The sequence below is a fragment of the Triturus cristatus genome, chromosome 3_1, assembly GCF_964204655.1.
Source record: "Triturus cristatus chromosome 3_1, aTriCri1.1, whole genome shotgun sequence".
In the NCBI taxonomy this organism is placed as follows: domain Eukaryota; kingdom Metazoa; phylum Chordata; class Amphibia; order Caudata; family Salamandridae; genus Triturus; species Triturus cristatus.
The window spans coordinates 471,078,697-471,106,584 of NC_140583.1; the positions used below are offsets into that span (position 1 = coordinate 471,078,697).

The 27,888-nt window shown below is 45.5% G+C and overlaps 1 protein-coding gene across 5 annotated transcripts in view; it reads left to right on the forward strand.

Annotated features, from left to right (window-relative positions):
• The window catches only part of EFL1 (elongation factor like GTPase 1), a 987,271-nt gene that overhangs the window by 876,772 nt on the left and 82,611 nt on the right, over positions 1–27,888 (forward strand). The window lies entirely within an intron of this gene.

Sequence of the window (27,888 nt, forward strand, 5' to 3'; positions counted from 1 at the left end):
GATGAAAATGAAAAGCGGTTCACCTCTGGACCCAGCACCGATCAGGTTCCTTAAAACCGTAGCCTCGGTCATCGTGCCCACCGTCACAGAACTTATCAACAGTTCGCTCGCCCACGGATCTGTCCCTAATAGCTGGAAGAGTGCTGTTGTAAAAGCACTTAAAAAAAAACCCCAGCTAGATCCAGCAGACTTGGCGAATTATCGACCAATATCACTGCTCCCGGGTATCAGCAAAGTAGCTGAGAAACTGGTAAATGCTCAATTATCTCAGTTCTTTGAGACTAACAAAATACTCAGGCAATCCCAAACTGGATTTCGCCCGGGCCATGGCACAGACACCGCACTCCTCGCCGTCATTGAAGAAGCAAGGCGCATACTAGATTCAGGAGGATCAGTGGCAGTGATCCTCCTGGATCTAAGCGCTGCCTTCGACACAGTCAACCATCGTGTCCTTCTTCATAGACTGGCGGATGCAGGATTAACTGGGACGGCACACAGTTGGATTGAGTCATTCCTGACAGGGCGCACATTCCAAGTATGGGACAACAATCACCACTCATCCATCCTTCCTCTCACAAGCGGTGTCCCTCAGGGCTCCTCCCTGAGTCCGACGCTTTTCAACGCGTATATGGCCCCCCTTGAGGATGTGGTGACACCATTTAATATAAAAATGCTAAGTTATGCTGACGACACTCAGCTGGTCGTCTCCCTGTCCCAACTGATAGACCATCCAGAAAACCTAACCAACTGTCTTACAGGGATTCATAACTGGATGAATAATTCATCATTAAAACTCAATGGGTCAAAGACGGAGGTCATGCTCCTAGGGAAACAATGGACGACCATCCCCCCAGCACTCTGGCCTGACGTATTCGGGGAAATCCCACCCCCAAAGCGTGAAATTAAAACACTCGGCGTGTGGCTCGAACCCGAGTTGTCTATGAAGACACAAGCAGCGAAAACCTCAGGCACCTGCTTCGGGCTCCTACGCACAACCCGCAAGATTCTCCCCCTACTGCCACCTAACTCTAGGAAACTACTCATCCAGGGACTGGTACTGTCCCGCCTGGACTACAGTAATATGGTCTACCTAGGAGCCCCTGAGGCCACCCTAACAAAACTTCAGCGGACACAGAACGTAGCGGCACGCCTTCTCACCAACCTCCCCTCCAGAGTGTCCGCCAAGCCGGCCCTCAAAGCTCTGCACTGGCTCCCTGTGCGCCAAAGGGTGCAATTCAAAGCGATGTGCACAACACATAAGCTGATCAACGGTACTGGCCCCGAGATTCTCAGAAAAATAATTACCCCCTACACAACAACCAGATCTCTACGATCTCAGAATGAGAACCTGGCCAGCATACCTAGATTTAAAAAGACTCGCACAGGAGGACGACAATTCTCCGTACAGGCAGCTGCTGGATGGAACGCCCTTCCACAGACCCTCAGACTTGAACCTAACTACCTGGCTTTCCGCAAGAAACTTAAAACACACCTATTCCCTAAATAGTGTTCCCTTATGAGTACCTCTCCCCCCCCCCCTTTCCCCTCAACAGGATTGCAAATTCACAGCGCGGGGATGCCCTTTGGTCACCAGGCGCTTTAGAAATCGTTATTAAATTAAAATTAATATTAAAATATTGCTTCTTTCTGCTCCTCACTTGCCTATTTCTGCACCTCTATTGCCTCTTTATGCAGTTCTCCTGCTTCCTTCTGCACTTGACTTGCCTCTTTGTGTAACTCTCTTGCCTCTTTCTGCACCCCACGTGGTTTTTCTGCACCCCTTTTGATTGTTTCTGCAACTCTCTTGCCTCTTTCTACACCTCTCTTCCCTCTTTCTGCACCACTCTTGCCTTTTTCTGTACTTCTGCTCCTTCTTTCTTCACCTGTGTTTTCTCTTTCTGTACCCTTTGTGCCTCTATCAGCACCTCTGTTGCTTCTTTCCGCAGTTCTCTTCCTCTTTCTGCACCCCTCCGGTCTCTTTCTGTACCCCTTTTGCCTCTTTCTGCACCTCTCCTACCCAGTTGTGCACCCCTCTTGCCTCTTTTTCCACCTCTGTTGGTTCTTTCTGGGCCTCTTCTGCTTTGTTCTGCACTTCACTTGCCTCTTTCTTTACCCCTCTTGCCTCTTTCTGCACCTCTATTGGTTATTTCTGCACTGCTCTGGCTTCTTCTTGCACCTCTGTTCCAAATTTGTTCATTCCTCTTGCCTTTTTCTGCACCTCTCTTGCCTTAGTCTGCCCAGCTGTTCCCTCTTTCTGTACCTCTTTTGCCTGTTTCTGCAACTCTCTTGCCTCCTTCTGTTCCTCACTTGCCTCTTTTTGCACCTCTGTTGGTTCTTTTCCACTGCTCTTGTTCTTTCTGCACCTCTCTTGCCTGTTTCTGCAACTCTCTTGCCCCTTTCTGGAGTTCTCTTGCCTCCTTCTGCGCCTCTGTTGCTTCTTTCTGCACTTCTCTTGCCTCTTTCTGCACCCCTGTTGCTTCATTCTGCACTTTTCATGCTTCTTTCTGCATCTGTCTTGCTTCTTTCTGTACCCCTGTTGACTCTTTCTGTACCTTTTGTGCCTCTATCAGCACCTCTGTTGCTTCTTTCTGCAGTTCTCTTCCTCTTTGTGCACCCCTCCGGTCTCTTTCTGTACCCCTTTTGCCTCTTTGTGCACCTCTCCTACCCAGTTCTGCACCCCTCTTGCCTCTTTTTCCACCTCTGTTGGTTCTTTCTGGACCTCTTTTGCTTTGTTCTGCACTTCACTTGCCTCTTTCTTTACCCCTCTTACCTCTTTCTGCACCTCTATTGGTTCTTTCTGCACTGCTCTGGCTTCTTCTTGCACCTCTGTTCCAAATGTCTTCATTCCTCTTGCCTTTTTCTGTACCTCTCTTGCCTCAGTCTGCCTACCTGTTCCCTCTTTCTGTACCTCTCTTGTCTGTTTCTGCAACTCTCTTGCCTCTTATCTGCAGTTCTCTTGCCTCCTTCTGTACCTCACTTGCCTCTTTTTGCAGCTCTGTTGGTTCTTTTGCACTGCTCTTATTCTTTCTGCACCTCTCTTGCACATTTCGGCACCCCTCTTGCCTTGTTTTGCACCTCTTTTACCTGTTTCTGCACCTCTCTTGCCTCTGCCTGCACCTCTGTTCCCTCTTTCTGTACCTCTTTTGCCTGTTTCTGCAACTCTCTTGCCCCTTTCTGGAGTTCTCTTGCCTCCTTCTGCACCTCTGTTGCTTCTTTCTGCATTTCTCTTGCCTCTTTCTGCACCCCTGTTGCTTCATTCTGCACCCATGTTGCTTCATTCTGCACTTTTCATGCTTCTTTCTGCACCTGTCTTGCTTCTTTCTGCACCCCTGTTGACTCTTTCTGCACTCGTCTTCCCTCTTTCTGTACCTTTATTGCCTGTTTCTGCATCTCAGTTGCCTCTTTCTGCATCTCGGGTGCCTCTTTCTGTACTTTTCTTGCTTCTTTCTACACCTCTGTTGCTTCTTTCTGCACTTCTCTTGGTTCTTTCTGGACTGTTGCCTCTTTCTGTAATCCTCTTGCCTCTTAGAGCACCACGTTTGTTTCTTTCTGCACTTCTCTCTCCTTTTTCTGCACCCGTCGTACCTCTTTGTGCACCTCTAATGCTTCTTTCAGCGCTTCTATTGCCTCTTTCTGCATCTGTCTTGCTTCTTTCTGCAGCTGATTTGCCTCTTTCATCCCCTCTGTTGCTTTTTTCTGCAGATCTCTTGCCTCTTTCTGCACCTCACTTGCCTCTTTCGGCCCCTCTGTTGCTTTTTTTCTGCAGATCTCTTGCCTCTTTCTGCACCCCTCTTTTCTCTTTCTACACCTCTCTTGCATCTTTCTGCACCCATGTTCCCTCTTTCTGTACATCTCTTGACTCTTTCTGTACCTCTGTTGCCTTTTTCTGCACTCCTCTTCCTTCTTTCTGCACCCCTCGTGACTCCTTCTGCACCTCTGTTGCCTCTTTCAGCACCTCTGTTGGTTCTTTCTGCACTGCTGTTGCTTCTTTCTGCACCTCATTTTATTATTTTTTTAAATCTGTTTTTATTAGTTTTTCCATACACATTTACAGGAATTCAGCTTACTTCTGTATCGATTCATCCATTGTAACACTCATCACTTACAGAGGTACATATCAGATGCAAGTAGGTATAGCTGTGCAGTAATTCCTGGAGCGCTTGGCGCGTCAGATTGTACGTGAGTCTCACATGCGGCTCGGGTCTTAAACATAGCAATTTACAGCACATGAGTACATCAAAATATCACTTTAGGTCCCTCAGCCGGATCCAAATAGGCTTCTAACAGATAGCAATGAAACAAAATGGGTAAAAACTCAACAACCTCAACTTAGACCAGTTCCACCATGCAGATTCCTGTCTCCGCTGGCCTCCTGTTCTCCCTCCCCCATACCATTGTGCAGTGGCTCAGCTATTGCTCCCAGCCGTAAGCCTAGGTGCGCTTTCCCATAATTTCTGCTTCAGGTATTGGTCATGGCAGAGCTCCCATTTCCTGTCCTGGAGGTGCCCCCCCTCAGGTTGTCCCCCCGAGTCCGCCTCCTCGACTTGCCTGAGCGCCTGGAGCAACTCCTTCCACTGTGCAGCTATGGGCGTCTTCCTCAACCCTAATGTCTCCTCCCGACGAATGGCGGCCCCCTCCGCTCCGGCCCACGCAGTGAGGGAGTGCCTCCATGCCTGCGGCTGGGGTGGATCCTGTGCCTTCCACCTTCTGGTCAGAAGGTGCTTTGCGACCGCGAGCCCCAAATCGAGAAACCTAGGCGTCACTATGGTGGTCGGGGTCCTGCGGAAATGGTGCAGCAGGTAAACTATCCAGTCAAAGGGTATGTCGCGGCCTGTGATAGTGCGCAGTGACTCACTGACTGTGTGCCAGTATGGGTGTAATTTGCAGCAACTCCACAGCATGTGTACTAGCTCAGCTCCCGGCTCAGCGCATCTAGGGCATATTGCATCAGTGCAATGAAAGTATCTATTGAGGGCCGCAGGGGTGAGATACGCCCTATGTATGACAAACAGCTGTATCTGCCGGAGGCACATATTTTTGGGTATGCGCACCGGGCCTTTCAGGATGCGCTCCCACTCTTTCTCCGCCAGCTGTCTCCCCAGATCTAATTCCCACTTGCGCCTAAGCGGCCCTAGAGTGATCGCCGTGTGTGTCCGTAGTGATGCCGCAAACCATCGAATCAGGCGGCGTCCTCTCCCCATGACGTGTAGCTTCTTTCTGCACCTCATGTGCCTCTTTCTGCACTTCTCTTGCTTCTTTCTAAACCTCTGTTGCTTCTTTCAGCAATTCTCTTGCCTTTTTCTGCACTCCTCTTGCTTGTTTCTGCACCTCTGTTGCTTCTTTCTGCACCCCTCCTGCCTCTTTCTGCACCCCTCTTCCATATTTGTGCAACTCTCATGTCTCTTTCTACACCACTCTTCCCTCTTTCTGCACCACTCTTGTCTCTTTCTGTACCTCTGTTGCTCCTTTCTGCACTTCTCTTGCCTCTCACTGCACCCTTCGTGCCTCTTTCTGCTCTTCTCTTCCCTCTTTCTGCACCCCTTTTCCTTCTGTCTGCACCCCTCTTGCCTCCGTCTGCACCTCTGTTGCCTCTTTCAGCACCTCTGTTGGTTCTTTCAGCACTGTTCTTGCTTCTTTCTGCACCTCACTTGCTTCTTGCTGCACTTCTCTTGCTTCTTGCTGCACTTCTCTTGCTTCTTTCTACACATCTGTTGCTTCTTTCAGCAATTCTCTTTCCTCTTTCTGTACTTTTCTTCCTTCTTTTTGCACCCTCCTTCTTTCTGTACCTCTCTTGCCTCTTTGTGCACCTATCCTTTCTTTACCCCTCTTGCCTTTTTTTGCACCTCTATTGGTTCTTTCTGCACTGTTCTAGCTTCTTCTGCACCTCACCTGCCTCTTTCTGCACGTATCTTGCTTCTTTTCAAACCACTGTTGCTTCTTTCAGCATTTCTCTTGCCTCTTTCTGCACTTCTATTCCTGTTTTCTGCACCCCTCCTGCTTCTTTCTGTAACTCTGTTGCTGTGTCTGCAACTCTCTTGCCTCTTTCTGGAGTTCTCTTGCCTCCTTCCGCACCTCTGTTGCTTCTTTCTGTACTTATCTTGCCTCTTTCTGCGCCCCTGTTGCTTCATTCTGCACTTTCCATGCTTCTTTCTGCATCTGTCTTGCTTCTTTCTGCACCCCTGTTGTCTCTTTCTGCACTCGTCTTCCCTCTTTCTGTACCTTTATCGCCTGTTTTTGCATCTCAGTTACCTCTTTCTGCACTTTTCTTGCTTCTTTCTACACCTCTGTTGCTTCTTTCATCAATTCTATTGCCTCTTTCTGAAGTTCTCTTACCTGTTTCTGCACCCAGCTTGCCTCTTTCTGCACCCGTCTTCCCTTTTTGTACAACTCTTTGACCTCTTTCTACATCTATCATCCCTCTTTCTACACCACTCCACTCTTGCCTCTTTCAGCACCTCTGTTCCTTCTTTCTGCACTTCTCTTCCTTCTTTCTGTGCTCCTCCTGCCTCTCTGTTGCTTCTTTCTGCACTTCTCTTGGTTCTTTCTGCACTGCTGTTGCCTCTTTCTGTAATCCTCTTGCCTCTTAGAGGACCACTTTTGTTTCTTTCTGCACTTCTCTCTCCTTTTTTTGCACCCCTCTTGCCTCTTTGTGCACCTCTGATGCTTCTTTCTGCACTTCTATTGCCTCTTTCTACGTCTGTCTTGCTTCTTTCTGCAGCTGACTTGCCTCTTTTAGCCCATCTGTTGCTTTTTTCTGCAGATCTCTTGCTTCTTTCTGCACCTCACTTGCCTGTTTCGGCCCCTCTGTTGCTTTTCTCTGCAGATCTCTTGCCTCTTTCTGCACCCCTCTTTTCTCTTTCTATACCTCTCTTGCCGCACCCCTGTTCCCTCTTTCTGCACATCTCTGGACTCTTTCTGTACCTTTGTTGCCTCGTTATGCACTTCTCTTGCTCTTTCTGCACCCTTTGCGCCTCTTTCAGTACCTCTATTACTTATTTCTGCACCCCTTGTGACTCCTTCTGCACCTCTGTTGCCTCTTTCAGCACCTCTGTTGGTTCTTTCTGCACGGCTCTTGCTTCTTTCTGCACCTCATTTGCCTCTTTCTGCACTTCTTTCTACACATCTGTTGCTTCTTTCAGCAATTCTCTTGCCTCTTTCTGCACTTCTCTTCCTTTTTGCACCCCCCTCCTTCTTTCTGTATCTCTCTTGCCTCTTTGTGTACCTATCTTACCTCTTTCTTTATCCCTCTTGCCTTTTTTTGCACCTCTGTTGATTCTTTCTGCACTGTTCTTGCTTCTTTCTGCACCTCACCTGCCTCTTTCTGCACTTATCTTGCTTCTTTTTAAACCTCTGTTGCTTCTTTCAGCATTTCTCTTGCCTCTTTCTGCACTTCTCTTCCTTTTTTCTGCACCCCTCCTGCCTCTTTCTGTACCTCTCTTGGCTCTTTCTCCACCCCTCCTACCTTTTTCTGTACCTCTCTTGCCTCTTTTTGCACCTCTGTTGGTTCTTTATGCCCTGCTCTTACTTCTTTCTGAACCTCACTTGCCTCTTTCTGCACCTCACTTGCCTCTTTCTGCACCCCTTTTCCCTGTTTCTGCACCTTTCCTGCCTGTTTATGCACTTCTCTTGCCTCTTTCTGCACCTCTGAGTTAGAGGTAGTTTTAATCCCCCTGCCCTATTATGTACTAGGGCCTTACAGGGGAGGTCATGCCAATCACAGGGGTACCGCAACCCATAGTGTACCCTAGTGTATGTAGGTGTTTTCACTGTATTCTAAGTGTCTTTCTGCATAGCACTGGCTCCGGGCCTGATTAGTCAGAGTCAGTTACCACCAGTAACAGTCAGTAAAAAGTTGGGGACACAGGATGGCTTTGCAACAAGGCCTTTTTCTTCACCTCTGTTGGTTCTTTCTGCATATCTCTTGGTTCTTCCTGCACTTTTCTTCGTCTTTCTGGACTTCTGTTGCCTATTTCTGCATTTCTCTTGCTTCTTTCTGTGCCTTTCTTCCTCTTTCTTCACATGTCCTACCTCTGTAGAGATAGTTAGAAATTATCATTTAAAAAGTCTTTTAAATTCACTGAAGCAACCATAGGTTTCCAGGACTTTATAGTTAGAAATTATCATTTAAAAAACCTTTACAATTCACTGAAAAAAACATAGGTTTCAGGGATATTATACTCAGAAATTAGCATTTAAAAAACCATAAAAATTCACTGAAAAAAACCTAGGTTTCAGGGACGTTATAGTTAGTTGGACATCTCACTCGTACAAAACCTGAGAAATTCTGACGTTTTAGTTAGTTGAGCTAACTATAACTCGCGCCCCGCAATGCACTGCTGATGACGTCACATATTGCATCATTCATGACATGGTCAGTGACATCACTGTTGACATCACTGATGACATCTCAAATGACATCACTGATGACATCATCCACGTGATAATCTGATGCACCTCCTCACACCCTAATATAACCTTTCATACATCCGCTCTAAAATACAGACCACCATTTTCAAAACCATAGGCACACCAATACCAGTTACTACATACCCACTCACCGATTCCAAGGTCTACACACACGTCCACTCATTCACCCATACAGTCATTCATACATGCAGTCACTTATCAATACAGCACTATCAAAGGCACTCATACAACTATACAGACACTCACACAGCGCCATTCATCCATAGAGTTACACACACACCTAGTCAATCATGCAAAGAATCATTCACACTCCCATTTACTCACCTATACAGTTATACACACACCACCTCACTTATTCATACAGATACTAACGCATACTTACTCTCTTTTACAATCAGTGATACAAGCACACACTCATCTATACAGCCACTCTCACAATCATTCACTCTCACATATAGTCATTTATGTACTCCAACACTCACATATACTGCCTTTCACAAATGTAGTTATTCACACATGTACCACTGAGACATCCATTCACTCACCAATACACCCATACACACACTCACCCACCCATACAGCACCTCACAGATGCACTCTTGAACCCATACACCCAGTGAATCACACACCCATGTAGTGAGTCTCACACACACCCCATCCGCCCACACAGACACTCAGGCACCCATACAGATACTCAGACAAGCAATCAATAACCCATATAGACACTCATGTAGCTACTCAGCAACTCATGCAACCGCTTACACACCAACAGACAGACTGATACAGATATTCACACAGTTTATTCACTAACCCATGCATTCAGTAAGGCACGTTTAATCACTCACTTATACAGTCAGTCACACACCTACTAAATCATTCATTCAGGCAGTCATTCTCCAACTCATTCTTCAATACACCTCGGCCTAAAAAAAAATATATATATATATAATATATATATATAAAACATATTTAAACTTTACAGAAACACACAGTCTCTGGATGATGTCATCAGTGATGTTATCAGTGATGCCACGGACCATGTCATGAATGATGTAATATGTTACATCATCAGCAGTGCATTACAGGGGCGCAAGTTATAGTTAGCTCAACTAACTATAACGGCCGGATTTCTCAGGTTTTGTACGAGTGAAATGTCCAACTAACTATAATGTCCCTGAAACCGTTGTTTTTTTCAGTGAATTTCTATGGTGTTTTTAAATGCTAATTTCTAACTATAACGTCCTTGAAACCAATTGTTTTTTCAGTGAAAAAAAAAAGAAATATATATATATCTTTTCAACCACTCCCCCCCAGTCACAAATCTGGGTTTAATCCATCGTTCTTTTGCTCACTATGCCACCCTAGTTTGGACTAAGCCATATGCAAATCAGTCTTGACCCTTCAAATACTGCTTGTTTCTCGTTTAGGGAAGACCTGGCTTGGCAGTTCGGCCTGGACTGTTCCCATAAGGAACAGGATCAAGACTGATTTGCATGTGGCTCGGTTGAACTGGGGTGGCGTAGTGAGCAAAAGAATAATGATGAATTCAACCCAGATTCAATATTGGCTGAGGATGAGTCTGAAAAGTTTCAGCGCTCTGTCCATCATCCTATTGTGTTTTCTTTGAGCGCCATAAGTCGGCTGGGTATGCCTAGACGTGGGTCCCTTGCTCACCTTGCCACTGGATTCAAGCTAGCCTGGCTGATGAGGGATGTTACCCCGAAACCATACCCAGGATGCTCGTTTCCGGTCCGACAAAAAGACCTAGCTTGGTAGTTCAGGCTGGATTGTTCACCTAAGGAACAGGGTCAAGACTGATTTGCAAATCAAAAAGAAGAGGCAGTGATACTATCGCTAGATGCGCAAATGGCATTTGATAGTGTAGAATGAGATTACATGTTCGAAACGCACAGATTGGGCTTTGGCCCTAAGTTTTGTGAATGGGTGAAACTACTATACCAAGATCCGAAGGCCAGAGTAAGGGTTAATGGGGTAGTCTTGCGTTCTTTTACGCTCAGGAAGGGTGCACGACAAGGATGCCCACTTTCGCCAATGATTTTTGCTTTGGCTCTGGAACCGTTGGCAACATGGGTGCGGAATGATCCAGTCCTCGTAGAAATAGAGGGGGGAGGCGCATGGGAGGGCAGGATATCTCTATATGCGGACGAGATACTGTTCTATCTGATGAATCCGTATAGGTCGGTGCACAGGGTGCTAAAAAATTTCAAGCTGTTTGGGAGCTACTCGGGCTGCACGATTAACTGGAGCAAGTCTCTGATCTTTCAACTAAAGGGTAATATCCCTCAGTGATTGACTGCTACAATACCGCTTACTCCTAAGCATAAGTTCACATATCTTGGAATTCAAATTTCGCTAGATGAATTTCTAGTGGACTATTTACACCCCCAGCTACAGCGTCTAAAGAGTGGTGTAGATGATTGGAGAAGGCTGCCCATATCATTAATGGGAAGGGCCGCGATTTTTAAAATGTCACTGCCCAGACTACTCTGTTCTGCAAAAACACCCCCTACAAAATACCTACATCCGTGTTCCAAGGTATCAGTAGCGAGCTGCATAGGCTTCTATGGGATGGGGGCTGCGCAAGAATCGCACTAGGCAAACTACAAAGAGGGTCTACAAGGGAGGGCTGGCTGTCCCAGACATTAGAAAATATTACTGGGCTTCACAACTGACAGTGATAAATGACTGGGCATTCACGGATCATAACGACCCGGCTTTTAGAGGAGATCACTGGGCAATGGGACAGAAAGGATATTTGTCAGCAATCTATCACGAAGGGGGAGAGAGACAGCTTCCACCACACACACAATCAGTGGTACAGGCCTGGCGAGAAACTTCTAGATACCTAAAGTAGGAGGGACGATTGACGGGGAGGACACCTTTATGGGACCGCGACATGTTTCGAGAGGTTGCGGCACTCTATGGCTTCAAACAATGAGAACTGCTGGGGATAGAAAAATTGGGTGACATTTGGAGAGGGCATGAGCAAAAAAAGTTTGAAGCTCTGCAAGTCGAATTTTACCTGGCAAGCTCAGAAAGATACAAAAATCTCCAATTGAAACACGCTTTGTGCCGACACATCAGAGAGGGGGAAACGCCTCCGGAATATTCGCCACTAGAGGACCGATTGTTTATTGATCCAATGAGAGCTAAGGCAACCTCACCAACATATAGGAAAATTCTATATAACTCAACAAACCCGGTGGATCCCTTAAGGGGAGCATGGGTGAAGGATGTAGGACTCCTCGAGGACGATGATTGTAAAGAGGCGGTTCAGAGTCCAAGAGAGGTTGCGATATGAGCCAGATTATGTCTTATACTGCTACGCATCCTACATAGGTCGTACACATCCAGAACTCAGCTACAACGCATGGGTCCGGGTGCTTCCAGGCATTGTGTGAGTGGCTGCGGGGAGGTTGGCTCATTTTTCCATATACTCTGGGATTGTGGAAGGGTACATGCCTATTGGACGGATGTAACGAGAATAATGTCTCGAATCACGAACTTGGAGATCCCAGTGGAGCCACGGTGGTTGCTCTTGTGTGTAACTGGTGAGGATAAATGGACTAAATATACATTAATATGGCTCAAAATAGCAGCAGTAGTGGCCAAGAAACATTGCCAGGTTGTGGGGGTTCAATCGTGTGCCCGAATCAAGAGACTGGCAAGTTGACATGGACTGGTGCGCAAGTGCGGAGAAGGCAATATATCTAACAAGAGGTTGCCCTAAGAAATGGGACAAAATATGGGGTCCATGGCTTACATACCAAGGACTATAAGCAAATAGGGGAATGGGATACTGAGAAAATAGACTGATATGAAAATTGGATAAAGAGCGTTGTATTCTTTTAATTGTCAAATGTAATATCAGGTGTGGCAATCTATACCTGTATAATATTCTACAAGTCATGTGATGATGTACTGAGCGTTATGTAATAAAGAGATGTTTTAAATTTAAAAAAAAGACTGATTTGCAAATGGCCGGGTCTGAACTGGGGTGGGGAAGTGAGCAAAAGAACGATTATGGATTCACCCCAGATCTAATAGTGACTGAGGGTGAGTCTGAAACCTTGCAGCGCTCCATCCATCATCTTACTGTGTTTGCTTTGTTCGCTCTAAGTTGGCAGGATATGCCTAGACGTGGGTCCCTTGCTCACTTTGCCATTGGATCCAAGCCAGCCTGGCTGATGAGGGGTGTTACCCTGAAACCTGTCCCAGGATGCTTTTTTCTGGTCCAGGGAAGACATGGCTTGGCAGTTCGGCTGGACTGTTCCCATGAGGAACAGGGTCAAGATTGATTTGCAAATGGCTGGGTCTGAACGGTGGTGGCCAAGTGAGCTAAAGAACGATGACTGATTCAATCCACATCTGATAGTGATAGGGGTGAGTCTGAAAAGTTCAAGCGCTTCATCCATCTTCTTATTGTGTTTGCTTTACTTTTTACTTTATCATGCGCAAACAGTCACTTTTTAGTCTGTGGGGATAAAAGAGTGTGGCTTATGTAATCGTGTTAAATTGGAGTAAATTTGAGCATGGGTTTGTTTATGGTGGCAGAAGACCAACACAAATAAAACAAGTACACTATAAATATTAACTACGAAATCTTCCTTAGAAACCTCAGCAAAAGCTTGGTGAGTCACACGTATAGATGGTACTTAATATAGGATGTTCATGATATATTGCTGATAGCTGTGATGAGTGCTTTACTATAAAGTAATTCGGTAACCACCTCCACTCGACAAATATTCAGTTTTTCTACTATGCTTAAACATTTTCTTGTCACTGCCGGTTGATGTCCTCATTCATTTAGTAGTGTAACTTGCATCTTTTACAAAAACCGACGTTTGCTTTTTCGTGAATCCTGTCCTGAAGTATACAAAGGCACAGTCTTGTCTGAAATGTTTATGTGCCTGTGTTCTTGACATTAAATGCATGTACGGTCTACCAGCGCACACAGCCTTGTGAGAGCTGACATAATCCATGATTGGTGTATATTCCTTGCCAACTTTGAATATCTTACCTTCGGACACTCTTTATTGTTCACCTTATTGTTATTTTATTTTCACTTTATTAATCCTTAGGAGTGATCCTACCTTCCACCTTAACACTCCGTTCTTTGTCAACTATCTCCTTTAGATTAGAAACAATCATGCCTTCATGCAAATAAAATGTTTACTTGTCACAGCCTTATTACCAGACTGCATAGAGTTCTTGAACCCTGGGAACGGTAGCTTATTGATGGCATAACCTCAATTGATACGGGTTTCCCTTACTGCTGACTTTAAATATTTCACTTTTCCACGTGCTACTTTTTACACCTCAAAAACGTGTCATGTGTTTGTTGGCGAAGTATGCACAATGCAAGTTCATAGGTGTGCACTGTGGGTTGAAAATAGTAGGTGTCCACAGTGGGATTGTCATTGAACCAAGGGAAGTAGAGTGCAATTTGGAGTTTCCTTCCATGTAACGGTGTTAGCCTTTTGACTTATGTGGACCGCACTGAATCACTACTGGAAGCCAGGGACCTCAGGCCTAAGCAATTTCTATTATTTGAACCATAAAACGATGCACAATAATACAAAAATAAATGTACTGCACACAAATACACAGAGCATAGTATATTTGATTTAATTCACGAACAAAAAAAACTGAAAATTCTAAATTGTATTTTAATGGGAAGGTTGGAGCTTTTTAAAATGTACTTTTATTTCTAAAAGTTAAAGCAATATGCTAGACTCGAGCATGTTACGTTGTCTGTTTTTGCTCCAGTGCATTTTCTTTTTGTCAGCGGCGCATACCAGTGCATCTCCAATCTAGCCACTAATTGTTCATACTAGATTCCTTTTGCCGTACTTGCACTCCTCCCACAAATCACAATTACGACCGCACCCTAATTTGTAGCTTCCAATTTCAAATTCCTTTGCATATGCAGAGTTTTAAAACTTTACATGTTCAATTTTGCTTTTTTATGCAAATGCAGTTTATTAATCTGCTGTTATTTAATTGTACAAATCGTCGCAGATCTCGAGCGTCGTGGACCACTGTTATAGAGCATTCACAACGACCTACTCTTGCACTAGTCACACTCCGAGTATTTCATATACACCTAAATTCTTCAAACATAAAAAGGGCTTATGGGTGGGGAAGTACTGCTGTCAGTTTGCGTATAGGCTTTTAGCTCACAGAAGAATATTTGACAGCACAAAAACTGTGGAATTCAAATCCATGTTCAATTCCTCAATTTTCGTATGCACTACATACAGTGCCTATATTCTAGAAACATAGGGTAAGAAAGTAAGGCAGAGTCACGATTGTAGATGATTACTACAGGCTTTTGCAATGCATACTTTACTTTAAGTCCTATGTTTGAGTAAATAAATGCAGTTTTTCCCCACAAAACTTTATTGCATTTCATTTTAAGAATGTACTGGTTTTATAGAAACATGCCATTCATTTCACTGTATCATAGATTGTAAATTACATTCAGTTCCACATTTGCATTTGAGTACTAACAATTGCATCTTGATACATGTCATGCATATACATATTATGTCCATGGACATAAGAACCAGTGGTCAAATACAATCACCCTCCCACCCGGATCCCCAATCAAACTAGAACCATTAGGTGTCACTAAAAAGCCATCAATCTGTTATCGGGCAGGGGAGGTGCTTGTGTGGGTGTTTAAATCTTGTGGACATCAGTTATTACGCAGTTTAATCTCATACAGGCACCGGGGCGTAGGCATTCTGAATTAATGTATGTCTGCTACCTAGAATCCTGTTGCCCCTTCAGGGTCTGGGGCATGCGCTTTAAAACTCTATAATAACATTTTCCACTCCAATGAGATTTGATTTTTCCAGAGCTCTCAGCTCTCTTCTCATCTAAGAGCTACACTTTCGGCAAGGCCCAATTCATTTAGACCTTCTCTCCAGTCTATTACGCTTGAGACTCTCAGTCATTTCCATCGTCTTGTAAGTAGATGTTTCTCCAACAATAGTGCCAGGGTGTCTCCACTCTTGAATCCCTAGAACCCGTGGGTATCCCCAGTATACAACTTTAAAGATTATCTATATGGCACTGGCCCGCACTTTCATTCAGCGCAGTTGGTTCCCCGCCCAGTATTCTGACAATTGTGGGCAAGCCCACAACATAGGAAGCAGGTCTGCTCCCTCCATCCAGCACAGCGGCCTCAATGAGAATGTTGCAGGGTATATTCAACTAAATCTATGTGGTGTTAAGTATGGTCTGTGCATTATCGTGTACTGTATGAATTTAAATCTCTAATTACGAGATAATTACTTGGGGTATTCTAGTATTCTCGCCCATTCCTTGTCTGAAAGTACCCTGCCCAGGTCCGTCTCCCACTTTTCTCTGTGTTGTAAGTGATGCCATGAGTTGGTCTTCAAGACCCTTGTATAGCCACCGTACCAAGTGACAGCCATGTCCCATTGTATTCAATACCCTCAGCAACTCTTATATCAATGGTTCTTAATCATCCACTGCCCAATACCACCTCATATTCCGTTGGAGACTGGTGTGAGTTAAGAAGATAGTGTCTGGGAGATTATGCAGTCAGTCAGTCAGTCAATTATCTTTATTCGATTATTAAAAATCATAAAAGAACGAGCAAAAATACATGTCACCATTTCATCAGATCACAAAATTTTACAAACAAACATTATAAAAGACACTAAATTTTACAATGAGACATACATAAATATTTAAAAAGATGATAAAAAGAAGGGTTTAATAAAACACACCTCATTCAAATAAATGAGAAAAGAGGAAATTCATATTTCAGACATAAAGTGCCTGTACCTTATGCGATGCTTATTTAAGCGTGCTCCTGCAACTAGAAAACTGGCGACAGAAAAAGCTACTTTCATGTTAGGAAGATGTTGCAAAAACAGCAGGGCTGGTTTTACCTGAATAAATCCCTGATTACGTAAAATAGGGAACAAATATCTTTTTCTGATCTCAATATAATGACCGCAAAACATAATGAAATGCATCGTATCCTGTGTTGAGAAATGATCGCAGTCACATGGTTCAGCATCATCAGGTCTAGTCCAGGTTCTGAAATTGCCCAGTATAAAATGAATTAAATCAAAACGAAATCTCGTTAGGAGAAAGCGATGGTAAGGATTTGTTACCAAAAAGAGGTATGATTCCATACCTGGAACAGAGGTAAGCATACAGTGTTTCCTTACCATAGTTTTTTTTAGCTCTATTGCTTCCCTCTCCAGGGCATATAGATTTGTCAAAATATTTTTGACTAATTTTAGATCTTCATAGATTATTCCATCTGGAGATGAAAAGAGCTCCGGGCGGCCTGCTAAAATAAGCTGAGTTTTCACATATCTTAACCAAGGGATTTTAAGGGCTCTGTCCAGGGCTAAACAATCTTTTAAAATAATATGATTTAGAGTAAGCTCCTGGTTGAGCCAGGTTTTTAGCCAGCCAATCACTGGGGCCAGTTTTAGAGTGTCAGATATATAGCCCAAGCCAAGCTCTGTGTGCAATGCAAAGGTCGGGATTGATTGGGGAACAGAAAGCAGAGATCTCAAAAATGTATTTTCTACGTTCTGTATTTTGGCAGAATTAGTATATCCCCAAATGACAGAGCCATACTGGGCAACTGACAAACATTTTGCTTTATAAACTTTTATGATGCTTTCCATAGGGCGGGCGCCCAGTTTTTTGGCAAAGCCTAGCAGCCCTGCGGCCGCTCTAGCAACAGCGCTACTTTTGACCAAAAGCTGGGGGCCCCAAGTGCCCTTTTCATCGAAAGTCACGCCTAAGTATGGAAAAGAAGGGACTCTCTTAACCTCCTTCCCCGCACAATAAAATGTTAGCGACTTTCTTTTCCTACCTGCTGGTCCCGCAATCATTACATGTGATTTTTCTGTATTAATTTTCATGTCCAGTGATGACATAAAAACTCCAAAAGATAAAAGAAGTTTATTCAACGCAACTCCAGAGCGTGCTAAAAGAACAGCATCATCCGCTTACAGGAGGACAGGTATCTTTGTCTCACCTGCACGCGGGATGTCACTATGGGATGTTGATATTACTGCCTCAAGGTTATTAATGTATAAGGTGAAGAGGAGGGGGGCGAGTATACACCCTTGCCTCACCCCCCTCTCTGACCTAAAATGACAAGTACATCTTCCTTCCCTAGTGACTCTAACTGAAGTCATAAGGTCCTTATGTAACTCAACTAAGTATTCAACCAGAGGGGGGTCAAAGCCCATGGCCAAAAGGATCCCCCACAGCTTTGACCTGTTAACCAGGTCAAAAGCTGAGGAGAGGTCCATAAAGGCCATGTACAATGAGCCCCCCTTGGCGATTACGTATTTATTTAGAATTAATTCTAGGTTTAGGCACTGATCTAAGGTTCCTCTTTTGGCTTTAAAGCCATATTGTGCATTAGATAAAATACCCTTACTTTCTAAAATCAGAGTCAATCTACCTAAGAGGACTCTCCCCAAGATTTTAACACTCGAGTCAATAAGAGAGATTGGCCTATAACAGGCCGGGTCTGTCCTCTGTCCTTTCTTGAAGATTGGCACAATGATCGAATTTGCCCAGCTAGAGGGGAAAATAAATTCCCTTGTGGCGTTAAAAATATTAGTTAAAATTTTTGAGCTAAGTTCAGGAGCGCTCTTAAAAAAGTCTGCAGGGACCCCATCTGGCCCCGGTGCCTTTTTACAGAGTGTGTCTTTGATTGCTTGTTTCACCTCTTCCTGAGTAAAGGGAGAGATGTGAGTTGACGATTTTAGGAGAGGTGTTTCGCGTTCTATAGTGGAATAAGTATGACTGTAGATATTACTAAAATGTGTCACCCACTGTTCATCTGGGATAATGCAATCAGCTCTCTGATTATCTAATCCCACAAAATATGGGTGATTTATAACTGCCCAAAATTTAGCACTGTCTCTCTGTATCTCGGGCAGTAGCAGATCATTCCAAGCCTCGTCTATTATCTCAGATTTCCTCTTCCTGATAGCTAGGTTATATTGTTTCCTCAAAAGCGCAATCAACACTCTGTCTCTAGGTTTAAGCTTTAGGGCCTTAAGAAGAGTTGAATGGGCCTTAGAACAGTTTGTATCAAACCATTTGGGGCCCTTTGGTTTATTAAACTTTGCCTTTACAGTCAAATCTAAGTCGACTTGATGGCAAATAACACTATAAGCCTCAACCATAGTGACACTAGGGTTTTTGTTGTCTAAACAGATGGCTATTTCACCTGCGACTTTGGCCATAGTTTCCTATTATGCATATGTATCAAGTCTTCGTGGTTCATAAAGGTGCTTTCTGCAAACAGATTGCCTACTGTTTGGACCCCTGATTGTTCCCAGGGTGCCAGCCTCCTGCTTGTTAATGTACCCAAGGAGGTAGAGAAGCCACATACGAGTATATTGGGTGCATAAGGTACTGGAACAGAGGTGTATTTAAGCGCCATTCTCCAGTATGACATTGCAATGTGCACCAGTAGTGTGTGTGTGTGGGCTGTGTCGGGATTCCTGGGCATAAGCGATGTAGTTGGCCTCGCTACAGCTACGATTCAGTAAAGTCTGTTTCCACTAAGTTATGGACAGTGAGCCAGTATGATAATCATTGCAATTGCCCGGCTATATAATAAGCCTTAAAATCGGGCGCACCCAACCCACCTTTATCTGATGGAAGTTGGAGTTTTGCTAAACTACCTCTACGCTGCCCCCATATCAGATCAGTCAACAGAGTGTTTAGTTGTCGGAAAATCCCAGCAGGACTCATAATTGGCAAAAGTATTTGTTTGAAAGGAGCAAAGATGACAGGTGACTGACTGCTGAGAGAGAGATGCCCTTGTGCTCAGCCCTCGGGCAAAAGGTCGAAGAAGATGATAAAGACAACATTCTAAAAAAAAACCTACCTCTCGAGCTTTTCAGATTCTTGGTGGCAGAGAGGTTTGTTGTGGCTGGGATCACAGACTTTGGTGGTGGCTGCTATCTGTGAGTCTGTAGCGGTGGCCGGCGCCGTGTTTAGAAGACTGTTACGGTCCACTGCAATGGCTCCCAAGGTGAATAGAGCACCGAGAGATGCATTGGGGTAGGCTGCAGCGGCAGTACAAGGGTCGAGCAATCTCCGGCATGGCAACCCGGCGTGGAAGACTGAGGAGGTAGACGTCCGTGCGGCCAAATAGGGCAATACAGAGAACTGCGGTGGGCAGCATGGGGCGGCTGCTGATCGTGGCGGTGCAAGGTAGCCACTAATCACGAAGGCCTTCTCCCTTGCAGCTGCTGCTGGGCCGCTGCCACTGGCGATTGTGGCCGTGGCAGAAAGCGCCTCCCCTGCCTCCGCTCAGATGGAAGGAGCGGGAGGAGCCCAGCTATTCGCTCCGCCCGCTCAGCCCTCGGATACAGGGCTACAGCAGCTTTCTGGACCCAGGCCAGGCAGAAAGGATGCACCTCAGACAGAGCACCAGCAGATAGTGCCGTCAGTGTCTAATTCAATAGAGGAGGACAGTGGTATCTCCGGCCCTCCGGGACCCCTCGGACTGACAGGGCTGGAACCCCCCTCTGCTTCATTGGGAAGAAATAATAATTCTTCTTCACTTGAATTTCTAAATACTGCGCTAGATGGTGCAGTAACGCAGGGGATATTACCAGGACCTTGGTTAAAGAATCCAATGTGTTCTCCAGACCCAGGGGAATTTTTTTTCCCTTACAGACGACTCTGAACTTTCTACTTCAAGTCTGGGGCTAACGGAGGACTTCCTTGTTAGGGGGGACCACAACAAAATAACCACTCAAAAACGTAAGACCAGATCTAAAGCAATTAGTCAACGGCTAGAAAGTGATGGGAAAATGGCCCGCAGGCTCAAATGGGATTTCTCTGCCACCAGCCAGGTCTACAACGAGGAGACGGGTGAGCAAATTAGAGCACAGGAACATCCTACTGATCCAAACGTTTCTCCCTCAACAGACCTAGCCTACGCCACTGTAAAGCAGATGCAGAGGGAAGCTCGGCAAGAAAACCGTAGAGCACATCAGGCCACCAAACAGCTTCAAGGGTCAGTCCTTAAGGCGAGCAAAATCTGTTCGGAAATGAAAGAAATGGTGATCCATGTCGAAGAAAGGACAGTAGCTTCAGAGGGAGAAGTTGAGAAATTACCAATACACGAGTCGCAGTACAAGCAGGTGGCAGATGTCATGTGGAAGCTCGAAGGCTTCGAGAACCGGCAACGGCGAAACAATCTCACATTCCCGGGGCTAGCCAAGAACATCGAGGGCAATGACATGAGAGCTTTTATGGTGAGCCTCTTAAAGGGTACTTTCCCCGATTTATCATATTGGAACTGGGATGCCGAGGTACAACTAGCGCACCACCTAGTATTCTTTGGTAACTTTCTCCTTCAGCAGACTATATCAGATAAAGCAAGGCCCTATGCCAAACGTTCCTTTGATGACCATACCCTTTTCGCACAACCGTATTTCTGCCATACCACGTAAAAAGGAGGTGGAGACTATGCCGGCTAATATCACCCTTCAGGGCATATTAGGATTTGAAGTATATCTTCTGAACCCAGCTCGGCTTACGGTCATATGCAACGAAAGGGTGCGGGCACTTATTTCAGAAATTAAGGCTCAAGACTTCTTGAAGGATCTCTAGGAAATGAAAGGAGGCACTGGTCCATCATGATAGAAGCAGCGAGGCTCCTAACTGGCTGAACTAGCGGGTCTTTGCTTACTATGATATGGGAGTGATGGGGCTAGAAAAATGGGATTTGCTTTACCCCTTGGGCCATGTTATACGTTCTAATCACTGAATTTTTCGGCTAAAAAATCTCTGGGGGGATTTGCTTATAGTTGTTTTTTTTTTACCACTTTGGCTTCAGGACTAGAGCACAGGGGCACTTCGAGGCAGGTGGAGCAGACGGCATCACATAGGTCAATGGTGACCTATCTGCTCGTGTATGGGGTGTAGGGGGGTGGGTGGGATCGGGAGGGGAGGTGGAAAGGAGGAGTAGGGTTGGGCACGGGGGTTCCAAGGGCAGGAAAGGGAAGGGGTAAACACGGTACCTGAGGTGCACCACTGGAAGAGTAAAGTGAACATTGTTACTGTAAGAGCCAACTGGGTTGATGCACAAACTGTGATGGTCTAAGTCTATACAAAGAAGTCTTAACAACTATAGATGATGAGCATTTGAATTGCAACAGTAAACATGCGGTCTGAACAATCAAAGCAAAAGACAGAAAGTAGCAATAGGTTTGGAAATGCTCCGAGCTGATATTGTATGTCTACAGGAGACGCATACTGAGAGCACAAGAGGGAAAGTGATGGAACAGCTTGGGTATAATCTTATTATTAACACCACACAGAGAGCGAGGACGAGAGGGGTTGCTATTATATCTCGGTGGAGAGACATAATATTCAAGAAATGACAGTATGACAAGCTTAGACGCTGGGTGTTAGCAGAATGCTGCTATTACAAACACACCTTTACTATATGCTCAGTGTACGGGTCTACAGGGGATGACCTTGAAGTTTTGGAATTTCTTAACGCTAAGCTAACGTTATGGCCATCACCTGTTCTACTTTGTGGGGACCTGAATATTAACGGTCTGGGTAGGTTATTGGGGGCAAGCATTGGCAAATATGAAGGCCGAAAGAGCAAGGTTTATAGAGACCGCACATCTCTAACCCAAGATAATGGGCTAGTAGATATATGGCCATTGTAAAAAACCTACCGATCCCGGAAGCACTTATTTCCCCGTCCCCCACAAATGAGTAGCACGGCTAGACTACTTTCTCACATTGCGTCAATTGGTTCCTAGGTGTAGCATAGAAAAACACCCCTGAGTCAAATCGGACCATAAGCCCCTGGTTCTGGTTGTCACTTTCATAGGGGTGGAATGGCTAGAGGCAACCTGGATTTTTGAGTGAGGTTTACTTAAGGATCCAATATACAATTTACATATGAACAGGCGGATTATGGAATTTATAGAAATTAATAGGAATAGTGCGGGGTGGTCTATCAATCATGCGTTCAATGCAGGGGTCAGGAGGGAAACACTTAGCTACAGCTTGCAGCGCCAAAAGAACAAAATCCAGCAGTGGAGAAGTGTGGCTCACTAGTTAGAGGCGGCAGACCCGTAAGCAGAGAATCAGCCAGGGACCAGGGTTCAATTCCCGACGCGGCAGGGTCGTGGACCAGGGTCAAAACGGACTCGATAATTCTCGCCTCGGTACCTACTCTAACCAGGAACACACTCGGCAACTCTGGGCATTAAGCTTGCCTCATCTCTACAACGGCCCCCCACAGACGCCGGGGATGCCTGGTTTCACCTTGGAGATACCCAGAAAGGGACCATCTCACAGGGATAGCCAGGACGGGTTCCCCAGCGGTCTACAGCGCCGGGACGCCCCGTTGCTGGGGCAGCTGTGCGCTTTACAAGTCTACAACATTTACATTTACATTTACATTTAAAAACGTTATATAAAGCTTTGGCAGGTATTGAAGTGCTATAGCTTCAGGCTCCCCTAGAAGACACATTACACAAACTCACCCTAGCAAAAGCTGAAATTAGGGAAATCTCAGCATCCAAAGCAGCGGAGAAATTCCTGGCGACATGGGTGCTGAGAGTTTAATGAACGCGTAGTACAAATGTTGGCACTACGCTCAGGGCAAAAAAGGGGGATGGGGGAGATACTTGAGATCCAAGACGAAGGGGGAAAATCTGGTGACAGACTCCTCAGGTATATAGGAGGAATTTCACAAATACTAAAGGGAACTATACCAAGAGGAACAGAATGTAAAATAGAACATAATCAGAGAGTATCTCAGAGGTGCACAATTAGAACAATTTACCTCTGAAGACGCAGAATCTTTGGAGACCTGCTTCACAGAGGAAGAATTATATAGAGCACTTAATGACCTTCCTTCTGGTAAGGCAGTGGGACCTGATGAGATCCCCCTTGAGTGCTATAAAACCTTTTTCACTATTCTAGGGCCCAATCTGAATAAAACATTCAGACAGGCACAGATAGGGAATTCTCTTCCAGAGTCATGGGCCCAGGCTTCAATTATAATCTTTTTTAAAAAGCCCCCTCGGGAAGCTGGTTCTTATAGACCCATTACCCTCATGAATAGTGATGTCAACATATTCTCAGAGGCACTAGCGTCACAACTAAGTTTAATCATTGGTAAAGTGATCCACCCTCCACAGCATGGGTTTATACCTAGCAAAGGCACCACAGAACACATCTGAAGGGTGGTAACACTGTTCGATCCAGCAGCTGTCTCAGGAGATCCTATGACACTGATCCTACTAGATGCTGACAAGGCGTTTGATAGGGTCTCCTGGGATTATCTGTGGAGTGTCCTCAAACAGTTCGCTATAGGAAAGGGCTTTATTAATGTGATTCGGGGCTTATATAGGACCCCAGTGTCCAGATTAAGAGTGAATGAAGGTCACACAGATTCATTATGGATCACACAGGGGACTAGGCAGGGTTGCCCGTGTTCCCCCCTTCTTTTTGCATTATAAAATTGACCCCCTGATTCGGAATATCGATGCTATTAGGAGCATCAAACCAATGAGGTTTCGGGGACGAGAAACCAAAATCCTGGCGTAGGCCAATGATTTGGCAGTGGTCACACCTGATCCCCAAACAGCACTTGTGGTAATAGAGGAGGAAGCTCTGGCATTCGGAAAGATCTCAGGGTATTTGCTCAATCAGCACAAAACACAGATAGTTATAAACAATGCAGCTGATCTGGAGGATCATTGGGTGAGGTAGGTTGCTACTTACTTAGGGATAAATATCCCCTCAGAGCTTGGCCAAATGGTAGAGGTAAATATCGCTCCATTCATTTGGAAAGGAAAGAAGGACTTTGATAGGCTGCATATTCTTCATCTTTCTATTGTTGGCCGATGCAACATAATTAAGAGGATTTTTTGCCCAAGATTCTTTATCTCTTCAGGATTATACCCTTGGAATTTGAAAAAAAGGTTAATAATTTAAGGGGTTGGAGAATATTTTCAATATATTTATCTGGGCAAAAGGGAAGACCCAGATAAATTCCTGACACTTGCAAGAGAGAGAGGAGGATGGCAGTGCCAGATCTTAGACTTTACCACTGGGCCGCAGCTCTACAATATATGCAGGGGTTAATGGGAGAAAACGCAAAAGATCGGTGGCGCAGAACTGGGTAACCTGACGTTTACGAACTACTACTCAGAGACGAGGCCCAGAGCTGCTTCCTGAAATATAGCCCAGCTACTACAAACAAGTTAGATTTAAAACTTTATTAGGAGCTTTTCAATTATGGGCAGCCTTTAAAAGGAAAATGGGGCTTGGTAGAAGGAATTTTTACACTCAACTTTTTAGAAACCCGATGCTTCCAGAAATATTTCCAAGATAACATTATGTCAAGGTGGAAGTGTCCGGGTATTTGGGTGGTAGGGGATCTTATGGATTCGAATGGATACCAGTAATTTAGTGATATTCAAGCTACATTTAGAATTGATAGGAGAGATATTTTAAATACCTACAGATATGTAGCTTTCTAACTAAGAAAAAAGGGGGTTAAAGGGCTTCAGCAACAACAGTATCATGGAGGTGGTTAGGGACAACACAGGCTGTACCATCAGGCATATCTATGCGAAACTGTCCCAGCTGAGTCAGGACGATCTCGAGAAGCAAGGGGCAAAATAGGAGCAAAAGCTAGATATAGCTCACAGTAGCTTTTTAGATTCCCTGGACCTTGAAAGGACCATTCTGTGTTCGGCCGGATTACAAGCACAGCACTACAAAACGATGTTTTCATTTGTAGTATACCCCGGCTAAGATAGCTCAATGGGAGGGGGCTAGCTGGAATCACCTGCCCCCACTGTAGCAGTACTGAAGTCAACCAAGTACATATGTTTGCAACTTGTCTCTGCTTAGAAATGCTGAAAAAGGAAATAGAAAAGTGCTTAGACCAGTCTCTGAAAATAAAGGTAACTTTAACTCCAGAACTAATGCTACTAGGGGTTAGTAATAATAAAACACCTGATGTACATCAATACTTTTTATTCCTGGCCATGGCAATTGTAAGAATCTGCATATCTGCGGCATGGCTTGATCTGCTGGCCCCTACATTTCAGCAATGGTTAAGGAAGCTACTAGCAGTCTTCAACCTAGAAAAGGGAGGTTATGGAAAAAAGGGTCGAAGAGCAAGGAGATTAGGGAAATGTATCTGGGCCCGATCTACAGATGGAAGGAGGAAAGATATGGTACTAGATCGCAGCTGATACTGTAACCGTGAATACAGGTATTAAGGTTTTTTTAAAACCTAGTACCATAACAAAATGTTCCTTTTAAACTGCTGGATCATCAAAGTTCTTATTGCTATTTTGTTATGTAATATTGTATAGTATTTATTGACTCCATTCATGGAAAAACCTCATGAAATGTATGTATAATTAACGTTGGTGATGAAATGATTTTTTTTTTTTTAAAGAAATCATAATTGGTAAGTTCACAAAATGATAGAAAAGGCGCAGTAGCATTACCATTTTGGCCAGTGCCAGTCGCACGGCAACAGACGGGGGCAGCAAAGTCCAAAAGGCTACTTGCGGTTTGAGCGCTGCAATTGTGTGTGACAGATTGCCTTCCATTAAGTCTAGGCTATCCCCATATACTTGTATCCCTAGGAACTGGAAAGTGGAAGAAGCTACGGGGATCTCATATTCTCCAACAGTTAAGCTACACACTGCGTGTGTACCGGTAAAGGAATATGTGTTAGATTAGTCTGCGTTAATGCGGAGGCCAGAAAAGGTTCCATAGGAGGTCAGCAGGTGAGCCGTTTCCCGCTGTTCTTCCTGAAGATCCCTGAAATGCAGCATCATATCATCATCATACAGCGAAATTCTATGTATTACGTTGCCCATCGAAGTCCCCTTATATCCTGCTTCCTGACGAAGTCTTTGTGCCAATATTGGTGTAGGAGAGAGTTCTGGATGGATAATACGCACCAATAGTGCGCCCGGTCTACCTCTGCATAGACTTTATGTATATATTGGCAATGGTCTAGTACCCAGTGACGTTCTAGCAGCTTCACGCATAAAGACGAGGCGGCCGCATCCCGATTGTCTGCAGCTGCTGCCTCCAGGGGCCCCAGTGAATTTTCTACCTGTTGAAGCTCACGTAAAATCACTCTGCGGGCCCCCACCACCGTGTTAATTGCAGTGCCTTGGACCACTACTTTGAATGCTTGCCATACTATGATGGGGAGGAAGCTGTACCCGTGTTCATTGTAAAGTATGTATCTGAAAGAAACACTTAGTGATAGATTCCTTACCTTAGAATTATCACCAGGCATCAGACTGGATCCGGAAAGTTTTCGTCAGCAGTATCCCTGCACGTCGGTAGGTGTCGTCATGCTGCTCCACGTGGTTCGTCGGTGCCGAGATGACGTCGCTGGCGCTACTTAGACGCGCCCACGCACGCTGACGTCAGTTCTTTCTTTTTCCGCGCCAGCAAGCGCAGATCGGGAAGAGCAAGTACCCCCAGTCACTTTCTGACTGAGTTTTTTTCGCGGCCTTTTGTCTCATTTTCTTCTAGTCGATCGACTCCTGGTGTCATAGAGATACCCGGTTTTAAGAACTGTGGGGACTGTCACCGCATGATGTCGGTGATGGACCCACACCGCATGTGTCTCTACTGCCTGGGGCGCGACCACAACTCCATGTCCTACCCCGACTGCCGGGCCATGGCGACGAAGACTTTGTGGGAGCGGTCCCAAAAGTTGCTGGAAGTCCGGCAGTCGGCTCCGCGACGCTCAAGGTCCCGGTCCCGTGGGAGGTCGAAGGACCGGTCGCGGAGCCGTCACCAATGTTCCTCTGGATCTAAGTCTTCGCACTCGGGGTCAGGTAAGTCGAAGCATTCCAAAAAGAAGTCGAAGAAGCATCATCGCTCCTCGACTTCCCCTCGCCCGTCACGCGGCTGTGCCACCCCCGTGTCTCTGGCAGAGCCTGCGACATTGCTGCCGGCCTACCCGCCCTTTCTGGGTCCATCTGCGACGCCTGCTCAGGTGCAAGAGTTTCATGCTGCCATGGCCCAACTCTTTGGGCTGTCTGGCCCTGCTGGTATGCCTATGGGACCCGCGGAGGTCCTGTCCTTCCATCGCCGGTGGCTCCAGCCCCGGCGGCGGCTCCGGCGCCGCAGGACCTTCGGCGCCGCAGGACCTCCTGGGATCCGGGACTGGACCCCGGTCGACGCCGGTTGACCTGTATAACACCTCCACTGACGTCGATCCCACCGGCACCACCTCTGATGTCGCCCGCTCCTCAGGATGACCTTGTCCCCAGTTTCAGCCTGAACCGGACACGGTGCCGGATCGGCGGTGCTCGGCGGCGATCCCGACGCCAATGGGGCCCTTTTTCCCCTATGTCCGTCCTCCTTATT